Below are 13,515 nucleotides of genomic sequence, written 5' to 3' on the forward strand. Positions count from 1 at the left end.
CCGACTAGCCGTTTGTACACCTTGTTGTTCTAATAATTACCTGTAACAGTGTTTAACTTATTTATTTTGAATTTGAAGTGATGTCATCTGTATTGGTCACATTGTTTATGTAATCTGGTGATCCAGTCCTCATCTTGTTGAAGGCTGTTTAGATGTTTCTGTTTGTATTCACTAATGTTAGACCTGGTGAGTTTTAGTTCCTTACCCATGTGTTTGACTCCTAGTAATATAAGGTTGAAACTACATGTGTTAAGGATTATTATATATGATATACACAGTGCACCTGGAAAGTATTCACTGTGCTTCACTTTTTCCACATTCTGTTATGTTACAGCCTTATTTCAAAATGGAATAAAAAAATAATTTCCCCTCAAAATTCTACACACAATAATGACAAATAACGGCAACATGGAGAAAAAAATGTATGAAGATTTTTGCTAATTTATAAAAAAAAAAATTATAACAACAAAAACTAAGAAATCACATGAACATAAGTATTCACAGCATATGCGCAATACTTTGTTGTTGCACCACTGGCAGCAATTACAGCCTCAAGTCTTTTTTAATATGATGCCACAAGCTTGGCACTCCTATCTGTGGGCAGTTTCGCCTATTCCTCTTTGCAGCACCTCTCAAACTCCATTAGGTTGGATGGGAAGCGTCGGTGCACAGCCATTTTCAGATCTCTCATCAGACATTCATATATATTCATATTCATACATTGTCCTGAAGCCACTCCTTCAGTGATATCTAGGCTATGTGCTTAGGGTCTTTGTGCTGCTGAAAGATGAACCGTCTCCCCAGTCTGAGGTCAGGAGCGCTCTGGAGCAGGTTTTCATCTAGGATGTCTCTGTACATCGCTGCATTCATCTTTCCCTCTATCCTGACCCGTCTCACAGTTCCTGCCACTGAAAAACATGCCCACAGCATGATGCTGCCACCACTATGCGGTCACTGTAGGGATGGTATTGGCCTGGGGATGAGCTGTGCCGGGTTTCCTCCAAACATGATGCCTGGCATTCACACCAAAGAGCAGTGGCGTAGCTAGTGTAAGGCAGCCCCCGCTGCTGCTTGGGGGAGCGGGCAACAGCGGGGGCGCCAGCACCTGCCCGGCACACTGTTTGACAATTATCATCAATAATGACTTACATGCTGCTGCTGCCTCCTGTCGCGGCAATACTGGGTGCAGCACAGACGTGGACTCGGAACCCCCCTACCCCCGGCTACAGCCTCCGAGTCTCCAGCATGTTCCTGCATGCCTCTGACCAGCATGCAGTTAATGAAAGCCCGGCTTGCTGCCCCGGCCCCCGCACGCACCCGTCACTCACTGCACAGGGGCACAGGAAAGGAAACACGCAGTGCGGGCAGGCGCGCCGTGTACATCATCATCTCTCTGGCGTCGGGGACTCAGGAGCAGCAGTGCGAGCCTGAGGAGGAGACTGTGCTGTGCGCACCCGGTACCGTGAGGGAGTGAGGCACGGTGAGGAACAGTGAGGGAGGACTGTCACCTAGTCTCGTGCGGTGAGGTTAGTTGTTAGTGGCTTGGTGGAGCCAGCGTGCCCCCAGTCTATTGTTTCTATTTGGCTCATATTATACTCTTTTCTGTCTTTTTTCCATATACTGTGTGTGTGTGTGTGTGTGTGTATATATATATATATATATATATATATATACACACCACAAGAAATGCCACACTCCAGCCATATATATAATTTGTTTGACCAAAAATGGGAGGGGGGGCGCCAGAATTGTTTTTGGCAGGGGGAGCAACATTTCTAGTTACGCCACTGCCAAAGAGTTCAATCTTTGTCCCATGAGAACAGAGAATCTTGTTTCTCATGGTTTAAAAGTCCTTTAAGTGCATTTTGGCAAACTCCAGGTGGGCTGCCATGTGCTTTTTACTAAGGAGTGACTTCCGTGTAGCCACTGTACCATACAGGCCTGATTGGTGGATTGCTGCGGAGATGTCCTTCTGGAAGGTTCTCCTCTATTCACAGAGTAATGCTGTAGATATGACAGAGTGACCATCGGGTCCTTGGTCACCTCCCTGACTAGGTCCCTTTTACCCCGATCGTTCAGTTTAGATGGCTGGACAGCTCTAGGAAGAGTCCTGGTGTTTCCAAAAGGGGGTGTGAAACCGCGCTTTTACCTATTAATATACAACAATTAAAGGTAAAAAATACACATTTATTAAAAATACACTTGTAAAAATATATCACATAAAAGATAGATGGTACTGTTGCTGATAATTGTAATAAAATGTAGAGCTGTGATAGTCACCCAGTTTTCTCAAGGATGAGAGTCTCAGTGTCCGTTCCTATATATGCTTCCTGGTATGTCCCAATATAGCAGGCAGATGGTAGGTTTAGGAGTGATGTAATTCTCCAGCCTAGGGAGCCCCTGTTGTTGGCGGGCTCAACCTGGTTTGAATTCTCCCAATCAAGGGAGCCCCTGTTGTTGTAGGGCTTAACCTGGTTTGTGGGAATGTTGTCCTGGTTAGTTGCGACTGTGGGATGTTAGGTGAGGAAAGCTGGTCCGGTCACTAAGAAGTGGCTGAATCTGGGTGATAGTAGTGGGTGTCAGGGCTCCAATACACCGACGCGTTTCGCTCTTAAGAGCTTTTTCAAGGTGCTGTATAGTGTACCTGGTATCAGCATTTATATACCCCAAATATTAGGGGTATATAAATGCTGATACCAGGTACACTATACAGCACCTTGAAAAAGCTCTTAAGAGCGAAACGCGTCGGTGTATTGGAGCCCTGACACCCACTACTGTCACCCAGATTCAGCTACTTCTTAGTGACCGGACCAGCTTTCCTCACCTAACATCCCAGCAGTCGCAACTAACCAGGACAACATTCCCACAAACCAGGTTAAGCCCTACAACAACAGGGGCTCCCTTGATTGGGAGAATTCAAACCAGGTTGAGCCCGCCAACAACAGGGGCTCCCTAGGCTGGAGAATTACATCACTCCTAAACCTACCATCTGCCTGCTATATTGGGACATACCAGGAAGCATATATAGGAACGGACACTGAGACTCTCATCCTTGAGAAAACTGGGTGACTATCACGGCTCTACATTTTATTACAATTATCAGCAACAGTACCATCTATCTTTTATGTGATATATTTTTACAAGTGTATTTTTAATAAATGTGTATTTTTTACCTTTAATTGTTGTATATTAATAGGTAAAAGCGCGGTTTCACACCCCCTTTTTTTTCCATTTATTGTGTTTGGGCTTGACACCCTTACTTACGAAACCGCAGCTCTAGCAGAGTCACCCATTTATAGGCGCCCTCACGGGACACTTTGTGCCCCACCCCACTTCTTCTTCCTGGTGTTTCCAAACTTCTTCGATTTACGAATGATGGAGGCCACTGTACTTATTGGGAGCCAATATTTTTCTGTCCCCTTCCCCAGGTTTGTGCCTGGAGATAATGCTGTCTCGGAGGTCTACAGACAATTGCTTTGACTTCATGCTTGGTTTGTGCTCTGATATGCACTTTCACATGTGGTATACCGTAAACAAAAAATGAAAAATCTGCGCTACCACTTGGATGCAGCAGGGTACCCGATAGTACCACCCCCTACAAATACAACAGACAACAAAAATTATGAGGGAACCCACGCTTCCTATTGGGATGCTTGATAATAGATAGGGAAGGTGTTTTCTTTGAAGTCTCCCGTCAACAATAACACCTCAAAGATAAAGCAAATACAAATCTCTAATGGTGTAGATTTTACAACTGATTCAACTAAATATAGCAGGTTCAGAAGAATGTGCCCGTACCGTATGCAGGGCTTCCCCAAGGCCAAGGATTATGACATAGATCGGGGGTCACTTCAAGCGCTTCAAAATTTCCCGCTTTAATTCTCCTCCTGTTTTTCCCTCAAAGACACAAATGTGTGGAGGACAAAGCTCATAGCGTAAAAAGCAAAATGTATTCACATACAAAAACTAGACAGGAACATATAAACAAAAAGCCTGGTACCGTATCTGGCCTTTCACAAAAGGCTATTCAAGAAGCAATTGTGGGGTCAGATGTTAAACCCAGGTGGACCTCCGCATAAATTCTCCAAAGAGTAGTCCCAGTGTCAGGTTTCAGATTGGGATCCCAGGTACCTCCAAAGCACCAACACGTTTTGACTTGTCAGTCTTTCTCAGGGTGACACATGTGACACCCTGAGGAAGACTGACAAGTCGAAACGCGGCATCAAAGTCACTTTCCGCCCTAATCAGGATATAATATGAGATCTCCACCTATTGAGCTCTAATTTAATTTGATTCAAGAGGTGTAGTATAGAGAGAGAGAGGTATAGATAATCATAGTGCAAAGTAATATATACACCAAGGTATACTGCACTATGGGCTTGATTTAGAGATGCAGGGTAGCGGCTGTGCAATACCATACAGCTAATATGCTAATTCTGCACCAGGTGTCTATATGGAAAATTCACCTCCTGCATGCATCGGTTCACCATCAGTCGTAATATCCGCAGCCCTCGGCCTACTGAGAAGGCCGAAGCTTACTCAGACTGCTCATCAGAACTTCACTGCCAGGGCCTGGAAGTCTGTATCCGATGACGCAGAACCGGCGATCAGCACACTTACAAAATGGAGATCTGCCCCAGTTTTGTAGAGCGGTCAACACCACCTCCCCCACAGTACTCTGCAGCATGTCAATCATGCTGCGACTAAGGGCAGCACTTGTAATGTACTTGACAGGGGTGCAGTTCCCCCACTATCGGGATAACGTACTTCCTGAATTACTGATAATATAAGTGCACATGTCAACAATGGTGATAAAAGCTGTTTACTGTATTTACTGCAGAATGTCAGAGAGGATTCTAATTTTTAGAAAGTCCTACTGTACCCCCGGGCAGAGCAGTGCTCCCTCTTTTATATAACCAATTTTGCAGCAATGTTCTTCTATTTACATCTTCGACTTAATCTCCCAGCATGCTCCTGCCTGTTCCCTTCTTTCCAATAATGAACACCACCTCTCCTCATAACTGATTACTAACTGTACTATACAATTAGGACCATGCAGCTCCTTACCATTGGAACTCTCTCACTATCAGGCTCTCAATATATTAAAAAATGTCAAATGCTTGTTAGGATTTATCATGTGCACACAACCCAAATCAGATACTACAGCAGATAACAGACCAGAGGGGAAATTTAAAAAACACGTGAATGTTGTAGTTTCATTCGGAGTCCATGAATGCTGGGGAGTAGGCAAACACAATAGATGGTGCGGACAATTGTATGCAGGCAGAATATGCAGGGTTACAGCAGTGTGCTCTAAGAGATGCAGGGTACAAATAGAGATCAGGAATAGCAACTAGAAATACTCAGGGGTATACAGATTATCTGAATGACAGCGGCAATTGAAATATGTGATGGTATGCTAGCAGGGGCAAAGCGAGGGCGGAGCATGAGCGCCGGCCGCCGAAAGTTCACAGGGTGTCGGAGCCGCACACACTGCAAACTCTGCCCTGTGTGCCATCCGCCCGATGTCTTCTGTGTTCTGACTGGCTGCAGCTCACAATATTGGCTGTGTGAGCCACAGCTGGGTGGCGCAGGAATCAGGGCATTTAAACAGGTCTGTCCGACGTTATTTTCAAGTCTCCCGATGGACCGCGAGCTAATAGGAGCTCGTGGTCCAGCAGACAATCAGGAGCGGCATTGGTGGCTGCTGGACCGCAAGCACCTATTGGCTCGCGGTCCAGAGGGAGACTTGAAAATAGCAGCGGACAGACCTGCTTTAGTGCTTTGGCAGTTTGACTAAACAGCCGGGCAGCGCACTGCTCTCTCTGCTCTTCTGTCGGAGCGGGCAGCAGCAGCATTTCACCCTCCCCTTGGCAACGAGCATTTTCAGTCCCCATTGGCAATGAGCTATTTCAGTCCCCCTTGGCAACAAGAAATTTCAGTCCCCCTTGGCAATGAACAATTTCAGTCTCCCTTGGCAATGAGCAATTAAATGGACTCTGGTTTTTTATAATATGTATGTGTACGGATAGATGCTAAATTGAATTTTGTTGTCCTAAATTAGGATAATGACAATAAAGTTGTATCTATCTATCTATCTAAATCCCCCTTGGCACCAAGCAATTTCAGTCCCCCTTGGCAATGAGCAAATTCAGTCCCCCTTGGCAACGAGCTATTTCAGTTTCCCTTGGCAACAAGCAATTTCAATCCTCCTTGGCAACAAGCAATTTCAGTCCCCCTTGGCAACAGGAAATTTCAGTTGCCCTTGGCAACAAGCAATTTCAGTCCCCCTTGACAATGAGCATGAAGCCCCTAGCAATGAGCATGTAGGTAAGCTGCACTTATGTGTCAAATATATAATGGGCATTACGGTTTGTTATATAGTATGTAATGGGCATCATGTGTGGCCTTATGTGTAATTGGCATCACGGCATGTGGCTTTATGTGTAATGGGTATTACGGTGTGTGGTATAATGTGTGATGCGATGCCTACTTTCTATTATGCTCCTCCTGCTACAACTCCAGGAGGGGAGGGGGGCTAAACATGCCCTTCCTCAGGGCGCTGCGGCACCTAGCTACACCACTGTATGCTGGGAATCAAATTCATTAATTTCCAGTGTGTGCAGTCTGTGCGTAGCCCAAGACTTTCTCGGTGACTGCGATAGCAACAGGCTGATCGGGGGCGGAGCTGACATCACATGACTTCCCCTCACACACCTGGCCATGCCTGCGTATTCCCTGACACTGCCAGAAGATGGCTAGTTACCGATCCCAAACGCCGACTTTCTGTCAATCAACTTGCGTATGGCCAGCGATTAATAACATTGCTTGATTTTATTGCAGGAAGGCCAGACGCATGCGTAATACGAGTCGTACGCTTGCACAGTCTATTGATTATCGCCAAGCCTGCGAATTCACAGCAGTCCAATCAGGTCTGAATAATCCCCATAATTCCCACTGGTTCTGACAATGTTGCCTACACCACAGCCCTCTCACCACAATCCACTTATTTACTAAAGCCTTCCAACTCTCATCCTTCAAACCTTCTGCTGTATTGCTCCGGGCCCACTGTCCCTCCTTGTTGTCATCATTGTTTGTCTCCCACTCCCTTTTCAGATTATAAACTCTCACAAGCAGGGCCCTTTTCCCTCATGTCCTTTTCCTTCCCTTATTTATACCATCAGCTTCTTCCCACTGCACCAAACCTTTGGGACTGGCCACCTCACTTCTTATTGGATATTATGACTGTGGCTGCAGAACTGTTATTAAGCCATGCCCCAGAGGCGTTTTAATAGAGGAGAAGGCCTATGTGCAGCCTCTCCCGCTGGGCCCCCTCCTCTCTGCCGGGAGCAGCTCATGTAGAGTAGGGTCTGAGCACTCTAGTACGCAAATCTCTGGAATATTGGTGCGGCATCCATTTTTTTGGTGATATTTGCATTGCTGGCAGCAGTGCAACGTTGCGGAGTCTGAGCACAAGAGCATTAAGACCCGACGGTAGAGTCCGGCCTGTAGCCCTCCTTCCACTGAAAATAAATGATTTAGAAAAAATGGGTGCAGCGTGGGTTCCCCTGAGACTCAGGGACCCGTGGGCCCCGTGAGCACTCCCTGTCCTGCAATGTTCTTTACTGCCCATTTCAGACGGCATTTTGGACTTTGCACTTTGCTTGGTAAACAAGTTGACCCTATTACACAGGAGAAGGACCTGGGATGACCCAGCAAATTACTTGGTCCAAATTGGCAATTGGTTCTTCTGTCTGGAAGTGGGTCCTGGGCTAAGACCAGAAACCGACCTTCTGTCATTGTCGACCTAAGGTATGTCGACTATTCTTAAGTGTCAATCTAGTCATTGTTGACCAATAGTGGTTGTCCTAGTGACAGTCGACCCAGGGACCGTATACTGTCTGTCTATGTACGCTGTAACCCTAGTCTCCTTATATATATTCATGGTATCATCTCCTAGTGCTCACTCTAGGATTTTTTTTATGGCAGGGTGCTGACCACCGGGCCGGGCACTTTTTCAATCGGGAGGGCACATTTTATGTTAGAGATTAACATTAGAAAGATATATATAAAAATTGCATACTGCACTAGGATTACGCCCATTAAACATTGTCATACTTTGCTATGCCCATTACATGGGCGCAGGGTTTCAGCAGGTTGCACTTGCTAGATGTCACATGTTATGTTAATGAGGATGGGCACAAGGCCTATCAGAGCCAGGGGGAGGGATTAGCAGGCTTAGAACTGATCACGAGTTAGTGTGATCCCCCTCTGTCTCAGGAAGCTGCTGCCCGGACAGGATCTCTGCTCCCAGTGCTGTTAGGAATACAGTAAGGCCTGTATTTGAGCTAGCCCCCCCCCCCCCCCGGTCCCCATTGCTATATTTCAGACCTGGTGCTGTCTCCCACGGTGCCATGTCCCGGCCATGCAGGGTCTCCCGGCTGCCCGCCCGCTTGCGCGAGGCTCCCTGCCCCGCCAGGGGTGCTGCCGGCTCTGTGGCTGCCCCCTCTTCTGGTGCCATCGCCAGAGGGGGTGCGCGGCGCAGGGCGGAGGCTCCCGGTTCGCGGGGAGGACGCGAGGCAGCGGGTGCGGCGCCTGCTGATGACGCGCCCGGCCGCGGACCAGCGCGTCAGGAGCCACCAGGCTGCGGCGGCAGGGGCACTCGGGCGGCAGCAGGGGGGTCGGGCAGTGGTAGAGGCCGTGGCGCATCTAGCCGGGCGCGCGGCAGGTTGGTGTTGCAGCCCCGAATCAGGCCCCCTCCATAAGGCCCAGTAGGCGTGGCAGGAGGGGGGCCTCACGGCCAGGCAGGGGGGCGGGCGGTGGTCAGCAGCAGGTGGCCCCCATAGGGGGCGACTTGGGACAGCAGCAGCCCCTCAATTCTCCCAGGCCCTCTGGCATCCCTATACTGGCCAGCAGGCTGGCACAGTCTACCCTTATTGTGGTGGCTGCGGGTGGTGGGCATACACCACCAGGGAGGGGGGAGCCCCCTCAAACACCCACTCGTCCTACAGGACGTGGGCCTGTGCCCCCACCTGGGGCTAACAGGCGCCAATGGCTGTGGAGGCGCAGAGTAATTCCACAGCGCAGATCCGGGTTAGGGGCGGGAGTGGTTCCGGGTAGTACCCCCTCTAGTCAGGCTACGGAGGTACAGGGCCCCCAGTCCACCCCTTCTGGGGATGGGGTGCAGCAATTCATGGCCTTACTAACATCATTCATGGGCCGTGCATCGGGGGCCTCTCCCGTGGGCGGGGTGGCGATACCCACACAAGCTAATTTACCGGCCGCTGTCGGGGGGCCCTCAGATACCCCTTCAACAAGTGCAGCGGAGCCGGGCATGGGTCTGGTGCCCCCACCAGTGCCTCTGAGCGGATCGGCTCCTTCCCTAGCGTTCGCTCCTGGACCCTCGCCTGTAGGGACCCCTGCAGTGCCCGTGGGGATGAGCCTCGTGCCAGCGGCTGGCACATCAGGTGAGTCAATGAAAAAAGCCAAACGGCGCAGGCGTAGGCGCTCTCGCACCACATCCTCCTCCGGCCAATCGGATTCAGAGACTTCCGGGGAGGATGGGGGGCAAAAATCGCATAGGCGACGGCGGCGCCATGGGCGCCGCCGTCGGAATTCCAGCTCCAGTGGCAGCTCAGGGTCCCCGTTATTACCCAGGGGGGAGGTGGTACATTGTGAAAACACTGCGGTGCTTAGAGGACTTAGGCGCAGTGTGCAAGAGAGGATAAATGAAGGGAAATATGTCAGTTTTTTCACCATGACAGCCCAAGCCGAGAAGGAATATCGGGAAGCCAAGCTCAAAGGGGGGATTGGCGAGCAGGCCTACTGCACCTATCATTGGTGGCAGACAGGGCTTTTCATGTTCGCGTCCTGCTATTTAGAGACCAGGTCCGAGGAGCATATGAATGTGGTACGCTACATGCATATGATCCATGCGATGTACCTTTCTGATGGCGACTCGGCTTGGCGCTCTTATGATGAGAATTTCAGGCGCAAGCAATCAGGCCTTGCGGTCATTAAATTGGGGTGCAAGGACGTGGAGATTTGGATGGGCCCTAAGCCCTCTGCTTCCCCGGCCGTTGCACCAAAACCCCCTAAGGGTCCTGCACCCTTTTGCGGGGGGGGGGGGCGGGGGGCTCCTCCGCCGGACGTTGCTATGTGTTCAATGGCGTTGGCTGCTCATTGGGAGCTAGGTGCAAGTACAAGCACTCTTGCTCAAAATGCTGGGGCCCCCACCCAGTTAAGGACTGTAAGAAGGGAAAACAGGGTGGCCCCCAGGCAGGTCAGGGCGCCGGAGGTCCATCTCAGTAAGGCCCCATCCCCTGTTCGGGTGGACAGCCTGGCCGGCTGGCTGGGCTCATACCCTAACAGGGAGGTGGCTGAGTTTTTGGAGTCCGGTTTCCGCCGCGGCTTTCGCCTTCCCATTTGTGGGGAGGTGGGTGCTGTGGCCCCCCGGAACTTAAAATCAGCCATTCAGATGCCCAATATAGTTCTGGAGAAAGTTTCCAAAGAGGTGAGCCTCGGCAGAATGGTGGGTCCCTTCCCCGAACCCCCGATCGCAGATTTGGTGATTTCCCCTTTTGGGGTGGTCCCCAAAAAGGCGCAAGGGAAATTCAGGCTCATACAGCACCTGTCACACCCGGTGGGAGGGTCGGTCAATGACGCCATTCCTGAGGAATTGTGTCGGGTACGCTACCAGTCCTTTGAACAGGCCCTGTCCATGGTGAGGGGCTTTGGCCCAGGGGCATTGCTGGCAAAGATCGACATCGAGTCGGCCTTTCGCTTGCTGCCTTTGCATCCGGACTCATTTAGGTTCATGGGTTTTCGCCTGCCCACTGGCTTCTATGTGGACAGGTGCTTGCCCATGGGCTGCTCCATCTCATGCGCTTATTTTGAGTGTTTCAGTAGCTTTTTACACTGGTGCGTGGAGACGGGCTCAGGAGAAGCTGGCATTGCCCACTACTTGGATGACTTCCTCTGCGTGGGCCCCGCGGGTTCCTCCCACTGTGGGGACCTGCTGGGTTACACGCAGAGGCTGTTCCAACATTTCGGGGTCCCCATCGCGACGGACAAGACGGAGGGGCCGGTGACAGGCCTCTCCTTCTTGGGCATGGAAATTGACACGGTTGCGGGATGCTGCAGATTGCCCCTCGACAAGCTGGATCGGCTGGGAGGGGCGATCTCACTCTCCCTGTCAAAGGGCAAGCTCCACCTGCAGCAGCTCCAGTCGTTACTGGGGCTGCAGCATTTTGCATGCCGGGTAATCCCTATGGGCAGGGTTTTCTGTAGGAAACTAGAGAGAGCCATGGCTGGGATTAAGAACCCCCTCCATTTTATTCGGCTGTCGGCGGAACTGAAGCGGGACCTAAGGGTCTGGCTTACCTTTCTGAATCAGTTCAATGGGATCGTAATTTGGCCCTCACCCCCTCGCAGCAATGTACAGTTGCAGTTGTTTACCGATGCGGCGGGTGGGGTCGGTTTTGGTGCCTTCTTGCACGGGTCATGGTGTGCAGCCCCATGGCCTGTGGAATGGGTGGCAAAGGGCCTTACAAAAAACCTGCTTTTGCTGGAGCTGTTCCCAATCGTAGTGTCGCTGGAGATCTGGGGAGATAGGCTGAACCATTCCAGCATAGTTTTCTGGTGCGACAATTTGGGTGTGGTACAAGCAATTAACCGGCAGAGTTCTTCCTCTCTGCCGGTGGTGCGCTTGCTGGAGAGGCTCGTGTTACGGTGCCTGCAGCTTAATTTACAATTTGTGGCGAAGCACGTTCCCGGAGTGGAGAATTTCGTGGCGGATGCACTGTCCAGAGCAGATTGGGCTAAGTTCCGATCTTTAGCGCCTGAAGCCTCTCTAACTGGCGAGCGTTGTCCTCCTTATATTTGGCAGGTGATCTGGCCGGAATGGAAGGGCTAGCCATGCGGGCTGTTGCCCCCAGGACGCTCCATTGCTATCAGGAGGGATGGCATGAGTGGGAACAGTTTCGGCTGTCTGCCCCTCAAACAGGTAAGACACCGGCTGAGGCAGTGGTGGCTTTTGTATGGAGTTTGTACTCCTTGGGACGTTCAGTCGCCTCAGTGCACAGGATTTTGTCAGGGGTGTCCTTTTTCTCGTCCCTGCACGGCAGGGTGGACCCGTCACGGTCTTTTCTGGTGTCCAGGGCCTTGCGTGGTTGGTGGCGAGCATCGCCGGCCCTCCCAGACTGCAGGCGTCCTATTGATTTGTCATTGCTGCCAGCCTTGCTGGGCGCCCTGAGGGACATTTGCTGGCCTGATTATGAGGTCCTGCTGTTCCGCACGGCGTATGCCATGGCTTATCATAGGGCCTTCAGGATAGGAGAGCTGGTAGCCCCATCTAAGCGGCTGCCCTCACTGTTGGCCGTGGATGACCTGGCGGTCCAGCCAGATGCGGTGCTTTGTCACCTGCGATGCTCCAAGATGAACCAGGCTGGCAGGGGGCGGTGGCTGTCTTTGCTCCCCTGCGCGGTAGACGGGGTGTGCCCGGTGGAGTTGGCTACGGCCTTCGCAAGGGTCCGCCCTGATCTACCAGGTGCGTGGTTGATGCATGAAGATGGGTCACCTCTCCCCAAATACCAGTTTTGTCACGTCTTGGGGCGGGCGCTGGAGGCCATTGGTCTCGATCCTAAGGAATTTGGGTCGCATTCCTTTAGGATTGGGGCTGCTACCTCGGCGGCTGCGGAGGGCCGCTCTGACTCAGAGATTCAGTCTCTGGGTCGATGGCGCTCGGCAGCATTCCGCAGGTATATTCGGCCGTCTCTATCTGTCTCCTTTCACCATGGTCGACTGGATGCATAAGCGCTCGCCAACTTCCAGTGGGGGCCTTGAGGTGTTTTTTCACATCCGCCTGGGGGCACAATTTGGCTTCCAATTCAATCTGGCATGGTGTACTTGTTAGTTTACTTCAGTAGGTGTGTTTTGTGCCTCAATAGCTGGTCGGCCAAGGTTTTTTCCTTCTCCTTATACTCCTAACCGTGCAGTGTGAAAGGGGGTGTGCAACATGTCGACAAAAGTTACTAACCTCTCTGTAAATATTGCAGGTCGACAGGATGAAAAATCAGTGTGGTTGCTCGGCCACTTCTTTGTGTTTTGGGCCTCGCGAGCTAATACCGCACATGATGTATGCATGTTCCCTAGAGCTGGGTCGGTTAGGTGGTTAGGTGTGCGAGGCATGAGATGGGATGGATTGCAGGCCCAGATGTTGAGGGCCTTGCGTGATTATGGGGTCCCTTAAATAATCGTTTTCCACCTGGATGGCAACGATTTGGGCCAAGGGTCCACTTTGGAGCCGTGCTCCGTGATAATCAGGGACCTCCACATTATCTCCCAAGCATTGCCTCGTTGCCGACTGGTTTGGTCCTTCATGATCTCAAGGAGAGTCTGGAGGGCGGCCAGGTCTTGCCCCTGCCTTGAGCGTTCGCGTAAGAAGGTGAACGCAGCAGTAGAAAGGTACTTGCTAGCAAACGGCGGGGGTGTGGTTCGCCATGACGCCATCACTTT

This window comes from Crinia signifera, chromosome 9 (assembly GCF_055691185.1).
Source record: "Crinia signifera chromosome 9, ASM5569118v1, whole genome shotgun sequence".
NCBI lineage: Eukaryota > Metazoa > Chordata > Amphibia > Anura > Myobatrachidae > Crinia > Crinia signifera.